The sequence below is a fragment of the Scyliorhinus torazame genome, chromosome 24 (genome assembly GCF_047496885.1).
Source record: "Scyliorhinus torazame isolate Kashiwa2021f chromosome 24, sScyTor2.1, whole genome shotgun sequence".
NCBI classification, from domain to species: domain Eukaryota; kingdom Metazoa; phylum Chordata; class Chondrichthyes; order Carcharhiniformes; family Scyliorhinidae; genus Scyliorhinus; species Scyliorhinus torazame.
The window spans coordinates 46,443,915-46,461,734 of NC_092730.1; the positions used below are offsets into that span (position 1 = coordinate 46,443,915).

The 17,820-nt window shown below is 48.0% G+C and overlaps 3 non-coding genes across 3 annotated transcripts; all 3 read right to left on the reverse strand.

Annotated features, from left to right (window-relative positions):
• Positions 1-3,753: 3,753 nt before the first annotated feature.
• On the reverse strand, positions 3,754-3,836 carry trnal-caa (transfer RNA leucine (anticodon CAA)). The gene has a single exon. It is a non-coding gene; the product is annotated as a tRNA-Leu (tRNA).
• A 4,598-nt stretch (positions 3,837-8,434) lies between these two features.
• On the reverse strand, positions 8,435-8,506 carry trnag-ucc (transfer RNA glycine (anticodon UCC)). Its single transcript has one exon. It is a non-coding gene; the product is annotated as a tRNA-Gly (tRNA).
• Positions 8,507-13,590: 5,084 nt separating this feature from the next.
• Positions 13,591-13,679, reverse strand: trnar-ucg (transfer RNA arginine (anticodon UCG)). Its single transcript is given in 2 exon segments — positions 13,591-13,626; positions 13,643-13,679. It is a non-coding gene; the product is annotated as a tRNA-Arg (tRNA).
• Positions 13,680-17,820: the final 4,141 nt, after the last annotated feature.

Consider the following 17,820-nt stretch of genomic DNA (forward strand, 5'->3'; position numbering starts at 1 on the left):
GGGATTTAAACCCACGCTTCCAGAAGAGACTGCGACCTGAACGCAGCGCCACAGACCGCTCGGCCATCCAGATGCATTGACGCAGGAATTAAGATCCGTGCACAAATCGAATAAAGTCTGGCTTCATCTTTATTTCATTTCAAACAAGATATGCTTTTCCTACTTTTGAACCCCAGCCAGAGTCCTGTATCTGAGTGCCATTCTTGTCCAAACCGCTGGTGTTTAAGGAGCTTCTCATTGCTGCATTGATCAGTTTTCTCTAATCAACAAGGTCCGATTTCCCGCTCTACCTGTTCCTCAGACGAAGGTATTGAAAGTCTAAGATCTGAGGACGTGAAGTACCCAATTGGAGAGTTGCGTTCTGGAAACTGCAATCTCTCTCCACAGCTGCTTCCGGTGCTGCTCTCACAGACAAGTCGCCGAAGAACCCCTCCAGTGTCCAATCAGGTGAACGTTCATCCAGTGGAGGCGGCAGAAGAGTGTTCTGGGAGAATTCAACTCAGTCACCTCGACTGTACTGTGGTTAGCTGAAGAACAGGTGTCAAAGAGCGGATCAGACTGAAAGCAAAACTTTGATACTAATAAAGAAAAAGGCAGATGTGCTGCTGACAAATAGCAACTTGTTTCCGTTTGTTGTGATTGAGAATATGAATAGCAGAGAATGGTTTCGATCCATCGACATCTGCGTTATAGGCCCAGCACGCTTCAGCTGCGCCACTCTGCTCGGTGCTCATCATTTTTGTGGTCGGATTTGAGGCAAAGTTTGAGGAAGTCTGTAACTGCGTGATCAATGTTCCCAGAGAGATGAAACTGCCGCCCCGAACTTCATTTTTTAAAGGTGATTCCAGTCACTCCCCACTTTCCCATCAGAACAACGTCACAGAAGAAATCACATCACCTTCACAGAATAACCATTCAGCACGAAACTGAATTATCTGAACTATGCTGACCAGAATCAGTGTGCTCAAACGTGTGTTCTTGTTGAAAGAAAAAAATGAGGCAGTGAATAGTTGTGTGGTTACCGCAGGGCAGTAATGTTGTAGCTCCTGGTTTAAGGAGCAGAGTGCCGCAGCGGAAGCGTGCTGGGCCATTAGACCGAGGTCGAGGAATCGAGGGTATTCTCTGCTATTTACATTCTCCCTCACGCCAAAAATAAACATAACACACGTTCCTGTTTGCTTTGCAGCAAATACCTATCAGAAACTTTCTTGCAGTCTCATCCCGACATTAGTCCCAAGAATGAAAGAGACAGCATGACACATTACAACATTGTAAAGCTCACACACAGGGAACCATAGAGAAAATGCTTCAAAGTCTCAGCATATCTGACAGCATCTGGAGGGAGAGAAATGAGCTAACGTTTCGAGTCCAGATGACCCTTAGTCAAAGCTGCTCGGGGAACGTTATCCAGCAGTACTCCATAGAGGGGCAATATAGATATATAACGATATCCAGTAATAACTCACAGGGGGCCAATAAGGAAATAAAACTTCATCGAGCAATGAATCACAATAGAAACCGAGTCCCCAACTTCCCCACTTGGACGGATGTGAACAATCCAACCTGCCAGACTATTTACAAGAGAAGACGAATTATCTTCTATGTGGCATATAAGGAAAGTAGGAAGGAACTTAAGCAAGGAGTCAGGAGGGCTAGAAGGGGTCACGAAAAGTCATTGGCAAATAGGGTTAAGGAAAATCCCAAGGCTTTTTACACGTACATAAAAAGCAAGAGGGTAGCCAGGGAAAGGGTTGGCCCACTGAAGGATAGGCAAGGGAATCTATCTGTGGAGCCAGAGGAAATGGGCGAGGTACTAAATGAATACTTTGCATCAGTATTCACCAAAGAGAAGGAATTGGTAGATGTTGAGTCTGGAGAAGGGGGTGTAGATAGCCTGGGTCACATTGTGATCCAAAAAGACGAGGTGTTGGGTGTCTTAAAAAATATTAAGGTAGATAAGTCCCCAGGGCTAGATGGGATCTACCCCAGAATGCTGAAGGAGGCTGGAGAGGAAATTGCTGAGGCCTTGACAGAAATCTTTGGATCCTCGCTGTCTTCAGGGGATGTCCCGGAGGACTGGAGAATAGCCAATGTTGTTCCTCTGTTTAAGAAGGGTAGCAAGGATAATCCGGGAACTACAGGCCGGTGAGCCTTACTTCAGTGGTAGAGAAATTACTGGAGAGAATTCTTCGAGACAGGATCTACTCCCATTTGGAAGCAAATGGACGTATTCGTGAGAGGCAGCACGGTTTTGTGAAGGGGAGGTCGTGTCTCACTAACTTGATAGAGTTTTTCGAGGAGGTCACTAAGATGATTGATGCAGGTAGGGCAGTAGATGTTGTCTATATGGACTTCAGTAAGGCCTTTGACAAGGTCCCTCATGGTAGACTAGTACAAAAGGTGAAGTCACACGGGATCAGGGGTGAGCTGGCAAGGTGGACACAGAACTGGCTAGGCCATAGAAGGCAGAGAGTAGCAATGGAGGGATTCTTTTCTAATTGGAGGGCTGTGACCAGTGGTGTTCCACAGGGATCACTGCTGGTACCTTTGCTCTTTGTAGTATATATAAATGATTTGGAGGAAAATGTAACTGGTCTGATTAGTAAGTTTGCAGACGACACAAAGGTTGGTGGAATTGCGGATAGCGATGAGGACTGTCTGAGGATACAGCAGGATTTAGATTGTCTGGAGACTTGGGCGGAGAGATGGCAGATGGAGTTTAATCCGGACAAATGTGAGGTAATGCATTTTGGAAGGTCTAATGCAGGTAGGGAATATACAGTGAATGGTAGAACCCTCAAGAGTATTGAAAGTCAAAAAGATCTATGAGTACAGGTCCACAGGTCATTGAAAGGGGCAACACAGGTGGAGAAGGGAGTCAAGAAGGCATACGGCATGCTTGCCTTCATTGGCCGGGGCATTGAGTATAAGAATTGGCAAGTCATGTTGCAGCTGTATAGAACCTTAGTTAGGCCACACTTGGAGTATAGTGTTCAATTCTGGTCGCCACACTACCAGAAGGATGTGGAGGCTTTAGAGAGGGTGCAGAAGAGGTTGACCAGAATGTTGCCTGGTATGGAGGGCATTAGCTATGAGGAGCGATTGAATAAACTCGGTTTGTTCTCACTGGAACGAAGGAGGTTGAGGGGCGACCTGATAGAGGTATACAAAATTATGAGGGGCATAGACAGAGTGGATAGTCAGAGGCTTTTCTCCAGGGTAGAGGGGTCAATTACTAGGGGGCATAGGTTTACGGTGAGAGGGGCAAGGTTTAGAGTAGATGTACGAAGCAAGTTTTTTATGCAGAGGGTAGTGGGTGCCTGGAACTCGCTACCGGAGGAGGTGGTGGAAGCAGGGACGATAGGGACATTTAAGGGGCATCTTGACAAATATATGAATAGGATGGGAATAGAAGGATACGGACCCAGGAAGTGTAGAAGATTGTAGTTTAGTCGGGCAGCATGGTCGGCACGGGCTTGGAGGGCCGAAAGGCCTGTTCCTGTGCTGTACATTTCTTTGTTCTTTGTTGAATTTTACCCTTCTCTTGGCATCAATATTAATTCCTCAACCAGAGTCACTGAAGCAGATTATCGAGTCATGAACTGGGCTTTTGCCGGTGGGGTCTTGCTGTGCATATTTAAGCAGAAATCTCATGTCCTGAGACCAACGCTTTTCCATTGATAGGGAGGTATTGGATCTTCCTGAGGTTGAAAATCTGGCTGGAGAAATTTAACCTCGTGGAGTAAAAGGCAACATCAGGAGTGAGATTCGAACCCACGCCTCCAGAAAAGACTGCGTTTTGAACGCAGCGCCTTAGACCGCTCGGCCATCCTGATGCGTCGTCGTCGAATCTAAGATCCGTGCACAAATCGACTTAAAGTCTATCTTCATCGTTATTTCATTTCAAACAAGATATGCTCTTCCTACTTTTGAACCCCAGCCAGAGTCCTGTATCTGAGTGCCATCTTTGTCCAAACCGCTGGTGGTTCAGGAGCTTCTCATTGCTGCATTGATCAGTTTGCTCTAATCAACAAGGTCCGATTTCCCGCTCCACCTGTTCCTCAGACGAAGGTATTGAAAGTCTAAGATCTGAACGGCGTGATGTATCCATTTGGAGAGTTGCATTCTGGCGACTGCAATCTCTCTCCACAGTTGCTTCCCGTACTGCTTTCACAGACAAGTTCACAGACTGTACTGTGGTTAGCTGAAAAACAAGGAGCGGATCAGACAGAAAGCAAAACTTTGCTACTAATAACGAAGAAGGCAGGTGTGCTGCTGACAAATAGCGACTTGTTTCCGTTTGGTGTGAGTGAGAATATAAATAGGCTTGTAACTTGCTGGCGAGGCCGTCGCCGGTGATGATGACGTGGCGTGGACTCGCTGAACCAGGTTCAGGAGCTCGAGCACCGAGCAGGGACGCTCTGTCAGGCCCGACGATTTCAAACCACAGTGTTGCCTTGATCGCCTTGTTGGATACCCCTCGTTGACAGGAACCAGTGGCAGCGATGGCATTGCCATTGTAGTCAAGGAACTGGCATGCCGGTGGAAGAATGCTTGGTCTGGGGCGCATGGTGTCGAGGCCAGATTTTGAGATGAGGTTCGCTGATGCGCCGGTGTGAAGTTTGAATCGGATGCAAGCCTTGTCTCATTTCATTTCATTTCGTTTTCATTTCATTAATTGTGTGGACAGCACACCACCCGTTGATCCACACTGAGGATCGAGAGGCGTTTCTCGTTGTGGTGGAAGGCAGCGCATGTGTAGTTATGATGCTCACCCGGTATGGGGACCTGACGCACTCAGCATCAGGGTCTGTTGGGCTGTCGGGATCGGAATCTGGCATGCCTTGTTGTATCGAGCGGACACTTCTGCGCCGCAGCTGGGATCGCTGGCTGCTGAGCGGTGGAGCAGATCTGCAAAGGGCTGCATAGTGGCCAAGCTTGCCACACTGTAGACACCGGCATCCTTTTGCCGGACATTTCCGCTTTAAGTGGGTGGAGCCACAATTCGGAGATGTCATGACGCCGATGGCAGGGCATTCCGTGCGCCATCGCGCATGCGCAGTACGTCCGGTCGACGTACGCACCTGTGCAGTCGTGTTTTTGGCCTCGTCGTCCACTCGGTCATGGCGCACCTGCGCAGGGACCTGGGAAAAGCGCACAAAGTGTCCACTCTCCTCGATGCTCAGGCCCTGCATTTGAACAATGGCCTGCACCCGTTCCGCCTCGTGGGAGGCCAGTTTTGCAGTTTCTGCCGCCCTGATGTGGGAGTAACGATTCTTAGCATGCTCATGGATAACGCATGTCTCGATAGCAACTGAGAGGGTCAACTGTTTGACTTTCAGGAGCTGCTGCCGAATGGAATCGGAGTGGACCCCGAAAACGATCTGATCCCGGATCATGGAATCAACCGTCGAGTCATAGTTACATGACTGCGCTAGGATGCAGAGATGGGTCACGAAGGACTGAAAAGGTTCATTCTTACCCTGAAGCCTCTGCTGGAAAAAGTACCATTCAAAGCTCTCATTCACCTCAGTGTCGCAGTGGCTGTCAAACTTCAGCAGGACTGTTTTGAATTTTGTTTTGTCTTCGCCGGCAGCGAACGTAAGGGAGTTGTAGATGTGGATGACATGGTCCCCCGCGGTGGAGACAAATAATGTGATCTTCCTGGCATCCGATGCTGCTTCGAGGTCGGATGCCTCGATGTACAGGAGGAACTTTTGCTTGAAGATTTTCCAATTGGCGCCAAGGTTGCCGGAGATGCGGAGCTGCGGAGGAGGCTGGTGTTTTCCATTTCACCGGATGGCTGCTTCCTACAGCTCCCCACCTGGAAGTCGGACCGGCCATACACTGCCCTCGAGGGGGACAGTCGCCTCAACCACTTCCTTAGGGTTCAGTATCACAAATGGGATCTCGGTCTTCCAAAAAGAGATGGACCAAGTGGTCGACCAGTACGGTTTGTGGGCCACCTTTCCGTACTTATAAAATGTCACCATCTGCGGCCATGACCAGCAGGACCACGATGCCAACCTCGATAAATTCCTCCGCACTGCCACCCTTCTCAACCTGATCTACAACAAAGAGAAGTGTGTGTTCAGCATGACCCGGTTAGCCATTCTCGGCTATGTAGTCCAAAATGGTCTTCTCTGGCCCGACCCCGAGCGCATGCGCCCCTTCATGGAACTTCCCCAAGGCCCTCAAACACTGCCAGGGCTTCTTTTCCTACCACGCTCAGTGGGTCCCAAACTATGCCGACATGGCCCGCCCACTCATTCAGTCCATCCAATTCCCCGTTGCGGCCGAGACACAACATGCTTTCGTCCGCATCAGAGCAGACATCGCCAAGGCTGGGTTGCGCGCAGTGGATGAGTCACTGCTTTTCCAAGTAGAAAGCGATGCTTCAGACGTCGCCCTGGCTGCCACCCTTAACCAGGCAGGCAGACCCGTGGCATTCTTTCCCCGCACCCTTCATGTCTCTGAAGTTCGACACTCATCCGTCGAGAAGGAGGCTCAAGCTATCGTTGAAGCTGTTTGAAGCGGCATTGGAGGCATTACCTGGCAGGTAAGAGATTCACTCTCCTTACGGACCAACGGTCGGTAGCCTTATTGTTCAATAACACACAGCGGGGCAAGATCAAAAATGATAAAATCTTGCGGTGGAGAATCGAGCTCTCCACCTATAATTACGAGATCTTTTTTCGCCCCGGTAAACTCAACGAGCCTCCAGACGCCCTCTCCCGAGGTACATGTGCCAGCGCACATGAGGACCAACTCTGGGCCCTACACAACAGCCTTTGTCACCCGGAGGTCACCCGATTGTACCATCTGGTCAAAGCTCACAATCTGCCCTACTCCGTCGAGGAAGTAAGGACAGTGACCAGGGTCTGCCAGGTGTGTGCGGAGTGCAAGCTGCACTTCTACCGGCCAGACCGTGCACGCCTGGTGAAGGCTTCCCACTCATTTGAACGCCTCAGGGTGGATTTCAAAGGGCCCCTCCCCTCCACCGACCATAACACCATATTCTCAGTGTGGTCGATGCGTACTCCAGATTCCCCTTCACCATCCCATGCCCCGATATGACGTCTGCCACCGTCATCAAGGCCCTCAACACCATCTTCGCTGTTCGGTTTCCCTGCCTACATCCACAGTGACAGGGGATCCTCATTCATGAGCGATGAGCTGCGTCACGTCCTGCTCAGCAGGGGTATAGCCTCCGGTAGGATGACCAGCTACAACCCCCGGGGAAACGGGCAAGTAGAACGGTTGAATGGGACAGTTTGAGGGCCGTCCTGCTGGCCCTATGGTCCAGGAACCTCCCAGCCTCTCGCTGGCAGGAGGTCCTCTTTGACACTCTGCACTCCATCCGGTCACTATTGTGCACCACCACTAATAACACACCCCATGAACGTGTTTTTACCTTCCCCAGGAAGTCCACATCTGGTGTGTCGCACCCTACTTGGCTCGCTGCTCCAGGACCGGTCCTTCTACGTAGGCACCTCCGACTCCACAAGGCGGACCCCTTGGTGGACAGGGTTCACCTGCTTCACGCCAACCCTCAATATGCCGACGTTGAGTTTCCCGACGGCCGCCAAGATACTGTCTCACTCAGGGACCTGGCACCGTCAAGTTCCACCCCAACACCCCTCCCCCCACACCAATGCACCTCCCCGCCCCCCCCCCCCCCACCTCTCACCGCGCCGCCAATATTGACCCACCAGACCCCCTCACCTTTTCCGCACAAGAGGACGAAGAGGACTTCTGCACGCTCCCGGAGTTCCCCGATGACTGGCCAGCATCAGCACCGCCATCGGCGCCACCTTTACCTCCGCCAGCACCGACTTCGTCGCCACCATTACGCCGATCCCAACGAAGCACCAAAGCACCGGACCGGCTGAACCTTTGACGGACTCCGGACCGTCAACATGGACTTTTCTTTCCCTACCACTGTACATAATTCCAATAATGGTAAAAAGTTTCATGTCACCCCCGCCGGACTCATTTTTAACAGAGGGTGAATGTGGTGATCCACTGTAATAGGAGATGTAAGATAGGACCTGCCGACTGGCTCCGCCCAGTGAGAGCTGTATAAATATGCATGCCCTCCAGTGCCCTGCCATTTCGCCAGATGCAGCAGGAGGCCTCGCATCTGACTGTAATAAAGCCACAGTTGTCCACAACTTTAGTATTTGTGCAATTGATCGTGCATCAAAGATGAAGTAAAAATGCTGTTATTTTTAACTTTTGTTTGAAGGCTGGCGCGGGGGGCGGGGGGGGGGGCGGGGGGATAGTCAAACAGTGTCGACATTGAAACCACGTTAAAAAACGATAAGTACTTATTTCATTCCCCGCTGTATTTGCGTCTAAATTCTGAGTGAGAAACTTTCTCTTCCTCAGTTTGAAACTCAGCAAGAGGCGCAAAAAATTCCCAATTTATTATTGCGATGGCCGGGAATCGAACCCGGGTCAACTGCTTGGAAGGCAACTATGCTCACCACTATACCACCATTGCTCACTGACTGGAGACGTGTCCTTTTGGTTCTTTAGATCAGTTTGATTAATTGTTTGGTATCAAGTACTTACTTTGCGTAAGTTATTTCACTCCAATTTAAAATGCTCCTGAATGAAAGTGTCCGTGTCGCACGGCTCCTGTTCAGCCAGGAGATGGCACCAGTCCACAATAAATGTACATTCTATGTGTCATTACATAGGACACTTACTCTGGCCTGAGACCTTAACTCGTACCTGTGTCCTGATGCTGTCATTTTCACCCTGTTTAAGTAATCATAGAATGCCTCCAGTGCAGAAGGAGGCCATTCGGCCCATGGAACCGGTACCGACCCTCGGAAAGAGCACCCGATTTCGGCCCAAACGCACCTAACCTTTCAAATACGTCAGGATGGCCGAGTTCAGGTCGCAGTCTCCTCTGGAGGTCAGGCCTCGAATCCCACTCCTGAAAGTGACTTTTCCTCCGCGAGGCACCATCCAAACCTGGAACCCCTCCCTAACAGCACTGTGTGTGTACATACACCATATGGACTTCCAGCGGTTCCAGAATCCCCTCACCGCCCATTCTCACGGTCAATTAATGATAGATTGTAAATGTTTTGCCGAATCAGCGACAATCAAAGCCAGAGAAACCTTCAATAACCCTCAGAGCAGGAAAGACAACTCATTGTCCTTTGGCCCAAAAGCAAAATACTGCGGATGCTGCAAATCTGAAACAAAAACAGAAAATGCTGGAAATATTCAGTTGATCCGGCAGCTTCTGTGGAGAGAGGAACAGGTCGTTCCAATGAAAGGTCAGGATCTGAAATGGTAACTATTTCTCTTTTCACAGATACTACAGATCCGTAAAGTATTTCCAGCATTCCCTTGTGATTAGCTGAACATCCTCAGACTCTGTAGCTTAATCCGTTAAAGTGTCTGTTCCCTAAAGAAAAATCTGGACTCAAATCCCAGCCCAGCCTTATTCCGTTTGACCACCTGTGCGATTGAGAACTTCCTCCACAACAGGGGGAAATGTGTTGGATTTCTAGTCGGAAAATATGCCTTTTGCAGGTTTAAATTCAGTAGAATATCTACAGAGATTGTAACGCAAGTACTGATTTCAGCTGCCATCATCCAGTTGTTAAATCTTTCCACTAGAAACCCACTGGATTTTCCCCTTTGACTTGAGTCCTGCTCCCAGAGGATCAGTTCAGTATTTTCAATAATATAATATTTTGAATGCTCTGTGTCCAGAGAATTGTGACGCTGAAATTGCTCACACTTCTCTCCATTGTTATCTACCCTGCAGGTATTGACTGCACCGTCTAATGGAGACATGCTCACAGGGCTGTGAGAGAGGCTTTCTTTCAGGCGTGAGGCCTCTTTTGGTTCATCAACAGCAACCGGATGCTGCAGAGAAACTCGGAATACCGAGCACCTCTTCCCAGGATGAACTTAATCAGGGACAAGATGTTGTTTGAAGAGCGAATCAAAGGTCTGAAGAATTGGTCTGAGATTCCTGGCGTTTTGTGAAGAGAACAAGGTGGTGGAGCAATGTGACACTAGCAGGATACGAGTTTGGGATATTATCCAGTCTGTGCTGGGGGTCCTGCGGGAAGGACGTTGTCTTGTCTGCCCACCCAAGCTGAATGTTGGGATTGAGGTGGTGATCAGATTCCGAGAGGAGGGTGAAATCCTTTCACTGAGTTTCAAGCTCAGAGTGCGGTTGAGTGTCTTGAGTTACAGGAAGATACATACGGGATGGTCAAATGGGCAGAAAAGTGGCTGATGGAATTTAACGCTGAAAACTTAGATGTGATCATTTGGTAGGGGGGTTTCACAGTAACTTCATTGCAGTGTTAATATAATCCTACTTGTGACAATAAAGAATATAATATTATTATTATAGGATTAATGTTAATGGCCTGACACTGGGAAGTCCTGAGGAACAAAGGGACCTTGGAGTGTTTGTCCATAGATCTCTGAAGGCAGACGGGCAGGTTAATAGGGTGGTGGAAAAGACATTTGAGATATTTGTCTTTATCAATCGGGGCATGGATTACAAATGCAGAGAGGTCATGGTGGAGTTGTATAGAATGTTGGTGAGGCCACAGCTGGAGTACCGTGTGCAATTCTGGTCACCACATTATAGGAAATATGTGACTGCACTGGATGGGGTGCAGAGGTGATTCAGCAGGATGTTGCTTGGGATGGAACAGTTAGGATATGAAGAGAGGTTGGATAGGCTTGTTTTCTCTCTCACGCAGGGACAGAGATGACTGAGGGGTGATCTCATCGAGGTGTACAAGATTATGATAGGTATAGGCAGGGCGGATAGGGAGCACCTGTTCCCCTCAGTCACAAGGGGACACTGTATTATTCTGTGATTCTGTTACTGATCAGATCTTGGAGGTATCGCTGCTGTATTCCCAGGAGGCGGTGGTCTGATTCGGAGAGCAAAAGCTTCCATCGAGGACGGGGTTCTCAATAAGAACAAACTGGAGGTGTGGGATGTTAGAATCTGCTCAGCACTGATTCATTTTTATTCATTGTTGTGTCCGAGAATAAACACGTGGATTGTAGCGGTCCATTAAAAGCAAAAATAGAATTCGGAAATTTCTGGCCAGTAACTTCACCATGTCCACGTTACATCACTCAGCATCCTCAGCTGCGTCACATCTGGTCCACGTTTCCTCAGCAGAGAGCAGTTTCACAGCAGAGAGTACATTTCCACTGGAGAGATCGCAGTTTCTCAGCAGAGCGCACAGTTCACGGCAGAGAACACAGTCCCACAGCAGAGAACACAGTCCCACAGCAGAGAGCACAGTCCCACAGCAGAGAGCACAGTTTCACAGCAGAGAACACAGTAACACAGCAGAGAACACATTTCCACAGGAGAGGTCTCTCTCTGATACAGTCTGTGAGTTCTCCCTCAATGCTCTCACCTTCTGACCTATTGCTCACGTGCCCACTCCAATGGTGTTGAAGTGTTTCCCATCAGTCCGTTCAGAACAATCCTTCAGCTGATATGTTGGAAATGTAATTTGCTGACAGAGACTATATTTCCAACATTTCACAACTGGCTGCACATCTGGACCAATGGACAAATACAACCTTCTTCCGTTAGTTGTTGCAGATGTTAAAGGTCCATGAGGTGGTTTGGTGAAGTCAGGTCATTTGGCGAGTTGGCCGAGAGGTGACGGTGATGCGCTGCTAATCCATTGTGCTTTGCATCTGCGGGTTTGTATCCATCCTCCTCGATGATCAATTTCCTGCGTCTCCGCGTTGGGCCACTTATTGAGGGTGACCTGATGATTCATTCAGTGTATCCGGAACTAGGATGGAGTTTAGATTCGGAGTTCAACAGGCCTGAGGAGTGAATCTTCTTGCACCAATCTCTATACCGATATTCCTAATCCTCTGTCTGATAATCGATTTAAATCACGACACCAGCTTTGGGCAGGAGTTTGGCACCATGAAAACTTGCGGCTTCAGAAGCTCCAAAACAGACGCCAGCTTCATCTGGGGCACTGCTGGCAGATTTTGTCTTTCCGGAACCGGCCGCCCAGCCGTGAAAACAAGTCCATCAGGTGACCTCATTACACTGTAAGACGGAGGAGCAGAAGTGGCCCATTCGGCCCATCCTGTCTGCTCCACCATTCAAAGAGATTATGATTGACCTGATATAATCTTCAAACCCACTTTCCCGCCTTATCCCCATAATCCTTGATTCCCTGACTGATTTAATCTTGCGCATATTAACTTCCCCAGCCTCGACAAGTATTCGCTTAGAAACAATGTTTCCACAGATACACTATACTCTGAGAGAACAAATTACTCATCATTTCTGATTTAATTGGGCGGCCCCTTACTCTGAGATCATTCCCTCTGGTCCTAGACTCTCCCACATGGAGAAACAACCTCTCAGCATCCACCCTTTCAACGCCTCTGAAAATCTATTGAATCAGTGAATTTGAATGGTGAGATTTATTCCCTGTCCCAAAGAGTATTTCAGGCCTCTGGATTCCCAATCCAGTGAGATAATCTTTCATCCCTCTGAACAAAAAAACAGTTGATTCAGCTCATTATTAAACATCTTGGGCCAGTGGGCCGATGAATGGCAGATGGAGTTTAATTTGGATAAATGTGAGGTGATGTATTTTGGTAGCTCAAATCAGGGATTGACCTAATCAGTTACTAGTAGCGAGTTGGGGAGAATTACAGAACAAACAGATCTAGGAGTACAGGTTCACAGCTCCTTGAAGGTAGTGTCGCAGGTGGATAGGGTGGTGAAGAAGGCATTCGGAATGCGAGGTTTTAAGCTCAAAATGTTGAATACAAGAGTTGGGACGTCTTGTTCAAGTTGCACAAGACATTGGTAAGACCACACATGGAATATTGTGTTCAGTTCTGGTCACCCTATTTTCCGAAGGATATTGTTAAACTAGAAAGAGTGCAGAAGTGGTTTACAAGGGTGCTACCAGGACTTGATGGTCTGAGTGAAAGGTAGAGGCTGGATAGGCTGGCACTTTTTTTCCTGGAGCGTAGGAGGCGTATGGGTAATGTCATAGAGGTCTATGAAATAATTAGGAGCATAAATAAGGTACTGAGGAGCATCTGGAACGGGCTGCCAGAGGCAGTGGTGGAGGCGGGTATCATTTTGTCTTTTAAAAATCAGTTAGACAGTTACATGGGCAGGGTGGGTATAGAGGGATATGGGCCAAATGCGGACAAGTTTGTCTCGCTTAGTGAAAGAAACTGGGCGGCATTGACAAGCTGGGCCGAAGGGCTTTTTCCATGCTGCCAACATCTATGACTCAATCACTCTGTCTGTCTTCGTGACGACATTAGAATTTCCTCCACAGAATTGTATTGAACCGATTGATACATAATATTTTATTCTATACTTGACCCAAGTCAAACAGATACTGTGGATTCATCAGGGGATAAACAAAATACTAGGATGAGAGCGAATTGAATGAAAACAATGTTAGAAGGAATTATATACCATAAAAAGCCCTGCAATGCTTGGATGGAAAGGTGGAACTATGAGCTGAGGAGGGAAAACTCGGCTGTCAGCAAGTTCCACCGGATTTCTGTATAAAACGACCGCGACAGGACTCGAACCTGCAATCTTCTGATATCATCATTAGATTCATCGAAGTCAGACGACTTATCCATTAGGCCACGCGGCCACCGCCAGTGACGTGCGAGCCAATGCTTATCCCATGTGAATAAATACTGTGATCATATCTGTTTCCGTAGAAACCAGTAAAATGCAGAAGGAGGCTATTCGGCCCATCGAGTCTGCACTGACCCTCCAATCCTGCACCCACTCATGAGAGGGGATGGACGGATTTCAGGGGTTGGAATGGGGGCCAGAGTTGCTCCATCGGACCCAATATTCCAGTAGAGGGAAGGTGAGTGAGCTTTCGGAGGGTCAGTACATACTCGTTGTGCCGAATGGTCTTCATTTGCACAATAGGGATTCTCTGATTCTATGACAGCAGCGGGTTTAGGTGGCGAAGCGCTTGTGCCATACTGCCCACTCCTGACACCATGGAGAAATTCTGATCTCTCAAAGACTGGCGACCAAGGACGTGTAACAAAAAATAATTTATTTACTGTTTGAGCAGCTGCTCCAGGCTTGTGCTCTGAGCGCGATCCGGGGAGAACACCTGATCATTTTAGATGCGGAACACGTAATCACGTGACCATTCGGTCTGCACAGGCCTCCTTCTGTGCTGCCCGTTTCTGTGATTGAATTGCTTTAATTTGGATCTGGACTGGGAAGTTCGGTGCTGTTCCATGTAAAGCAAAAATGAACTTCTAGGATATTTCCAATGTAACTGATTTTCTTCCGCAAACAATTGAATCAGTGGAATTGTGCGTTTCGGGAACTGGGAGTTTCGAGTCTCTCAAGGCTTCTCTCCAAATCCAATGGTCAATTGTAAGGTAGATTCAACCGCTCCTCACATAAACACCGGGGCACCGTTCATCGCAGGAATGCAAGAACTTCCTGGAGTGATTCCTGGCCGGTTTTATAATGTTTTGTACGTTTTATAATGTTTAATGAATGACCTATTGAACCCAGCTGCGATGGTCGAGTGGTTAAGGTGTTGGACTTCCCCAGCAGGTTCGAGCCCTGCTCCCAGCGACTGTGGCCGAAGAATTAATCGGAATTTTAGTAAACGGTTTGACACAAGGTTCGCTGCTTAGCAAATTCTAATCTCCTCAGGAAGAGGGTTAATAATATTTTTGACAGCAGCCCGGTTAGCTCAGTCGGCAGAGCATCGGACATTTAATCCCACGGTCGTGGATTCAAGCCCTATATTGTTTCATATTGGGTTCCAGTCCCATATTGGGCGTTTCCATCTGAGAATGTTGAGCTGACCGAACTGCTTTGATAACAGGAATACAGTTCTGTCCCGGGACTGGGAATCCACAAGCCTGAACTAATCTTTCATGACAAGATTTGATAAATCTGGAATTGAAATTTCGTCTCAGTAATGGCGGAGAAAGGTTCTGATTCAGACGGATCACATTTCCACAACTGGGAACATATTGACACAACAGGGAATGTTTAGACCCAAACACAGTGAAGATCTGTCACCGGCACAGTCACGGTTCCAGGACAGAGAAAACAGTTACACAGCAGAGAGCACAGTTATACAGCAGGGAGCACAGTTACACAGCAGAGAGCTCAGTTACACAGCAGAAAGCTCAGTTACACAGCAGAGAGCACAATTATACAGCAGAGAGCGCAGTTACTCAGCAGAGAGCTCAGTTACACAGCAGAGAGCTCAGTTATACAGCAGGGAGCACGGTTACACAGCAGAGAGCACAGTTACAGAGTAGAGAGCTCAGTTACACAGCAGAGAGCACAATTATACAGCAGAGAGCGCAGTTACTCAGCAGAGAGCAAGGTTACACAGCAGAGAGCACAATTATACAGCAGAGAGCGCAGTTACTCAGCAGAGAGCACAGTTACACAGCAGAGAGCTCAGTTACTCAGCAGAGAGCACAGTTACTCAGCAGAAATACATTTAATTGCCTATCTTTGTACAACAGAAAACCCTGTTTTCCTAAATAACCAGTTTGTCCATCTCAGTATCTTGCTGGTTTGCACTGCACCTCTTCTGTGTGTCATTGTGTGTGTGTGTCCTGATAGTCTCTTCCTGCTTTTCTGTGTGTCTTCCTCTGTCTGTTACAGCCGTGCTGAAGTTCCATGTTATTGTCCAACCAAAGTGAGCTTCACAACACTTGGGTTCTCGTTTAAAAAAAAAGTTATCTGGCTGCCTCAGAGCAGTAATTGCGAACACGGCGGACCTAAGGAGCGGAGTGGCGCAGCGGAAGCGTGCTGGGCCCATAACCCATAAACCAACCTCTGCTATTTATATTCTCACTCACACCAAAAGTAAACATGTCGCTATCACCGTGCATCCGCCTTTTCTTTTCAGTAAATTAGTATCAAAGTGTTGCTTCCAGTGTGATCCGGACATTTATCATTTCACATCACTGTGAAGCTCAAAGTAACGAAATCGGGAAGCTCTTCAATTGACTCTCTCTGAGGGAAACAGACAACATCTGCTGTGGTGTGTGAGTTTTACTGGTGCCAATACCACATCTCCACTGACTGGAATGGGTTATGTTTTATTAACACAGTCATATCATTTGATAAAGATAGAACCAGGAGTTTTTCAATGTTTCCAATTCCTTTAACAGAGCGAAGGGGAAAAGTTTATATAATAACTTCCAGGAATACCCCACAGTGGGGTAATAAGGACAAGGTAAGGGCAGCACGGTAGCATAGTGGAATTGCTTTGACAAAACATTGAATTCTATACCCGTCAGTCTGCCCTCAATAAAACTCGAGATGGATTTTTAGGCATAGTATTATTTATTTTTAACCAACTTGCAAGTCTAACTCGCTTCACAAGAACCCAGAACACAAGCTGCCTCCTGGGTTTCCCGCATCGAGTGTCATTGGAGACAAAGGTATCTCTACAAATACATTCAAATGGCATCAAGTTTCACATACACGATTCCCGTAGGCCATCCTATACACCTCCTGACCTGGCCATACATCCTAATTGGCTCACTTCTCATTCCTTAACCCTGGGCCTCTTGTTACCTAGCATCCTTTTCTCTTCCTCCACCAGATACCCCTCCCCCCCTTCCTTGCCATGCTGTCTGAAATCCTTTGTCTGTGGACTCACTAGAATTGGACTGGCCTACATCTACATTACTGTAACTAATATATTTAAACTAACTATTTTATATCACATTCATCAGCTTCACAGTTCCAGGGTCCCTGTTCGATTCCCGGCTGGGTCACTGTCTGTGCGGAGTCTGCACATTCTCCCCGTGTGTGAGTGGGTTTCCTCCGGGTGATCCGGTTTCCTCCCAAAGTTCAAAGATGGGCAGGTTAGGTGGATTGGCCATGCTAAATTGCCCTTAGTGTTGGTTGAGTGGGGTTATTGGGTTATGGGGATAGAATTTCAAGTGCAGAAGGAGGCCGTTCGGCCATTCGAGTCTGCAGCGGCTCTTGGAAAGAAGTGCAGGAAAGGGGAGTTGTGAAGCTGTTGGTGCATACGGTGGGCCATAAAGAGGAGCTGAGGGTCCATTTGGGTGGGTTTGATATCCTACCCCATGTTGATCCACCCACCCAAGGTCACAATATTGGGGTTCCAGCTGCTCAGCCACCGTATCTGCCGCTGGTTGGGGTCTCAGATCATCCTTTTTCATTACATACTCAGTCTTAATCTTTGTAACTGAGCCTCCTTCCTGGCCTACACACTCCTTCCAATAAAATCTGACTGCCCTGGCCATCAGAGAAGGGTCGTTCTCTGACTAATTCATGTTATTACAGTTCACGGCAGCAGCCACGGAAGGTGCTAGGCAATGCATTAACATAGCACAATATTGAAGGGAACTCTGACCATTTTGGTACGGCAAGTCGCCTGACTGCCCACGGTAGATTTCATTAAAACGTTCCAGAAATTCCTCTGGCACTTCAGTCTTTTTAGGTTTGAGGTCTAAGATAGCAGAAATGTTTATGGGCTTTTGTAATGTGACATTCAACGCATTCAGGATTTGTGCCCGTCTATCATCGTCCAAAGCATGGGCTTGCTGAAGTGCGGCGTGCCTAGCATAATGCAAGTGATTGAGATGATTGCTGTACTCTGCTGGGGTTAAAACCTGCTGGACTAGGGCCCAGATGTCCCTAGAATCAGCTTGATAAACTGAGATCGTAGTTCTCAGGTAATCCACGAAAGCAGCAGGAGATTTCTTCCTGTCTGGGATTGCAGCCAGTATAGCCATCATCTCACTGGG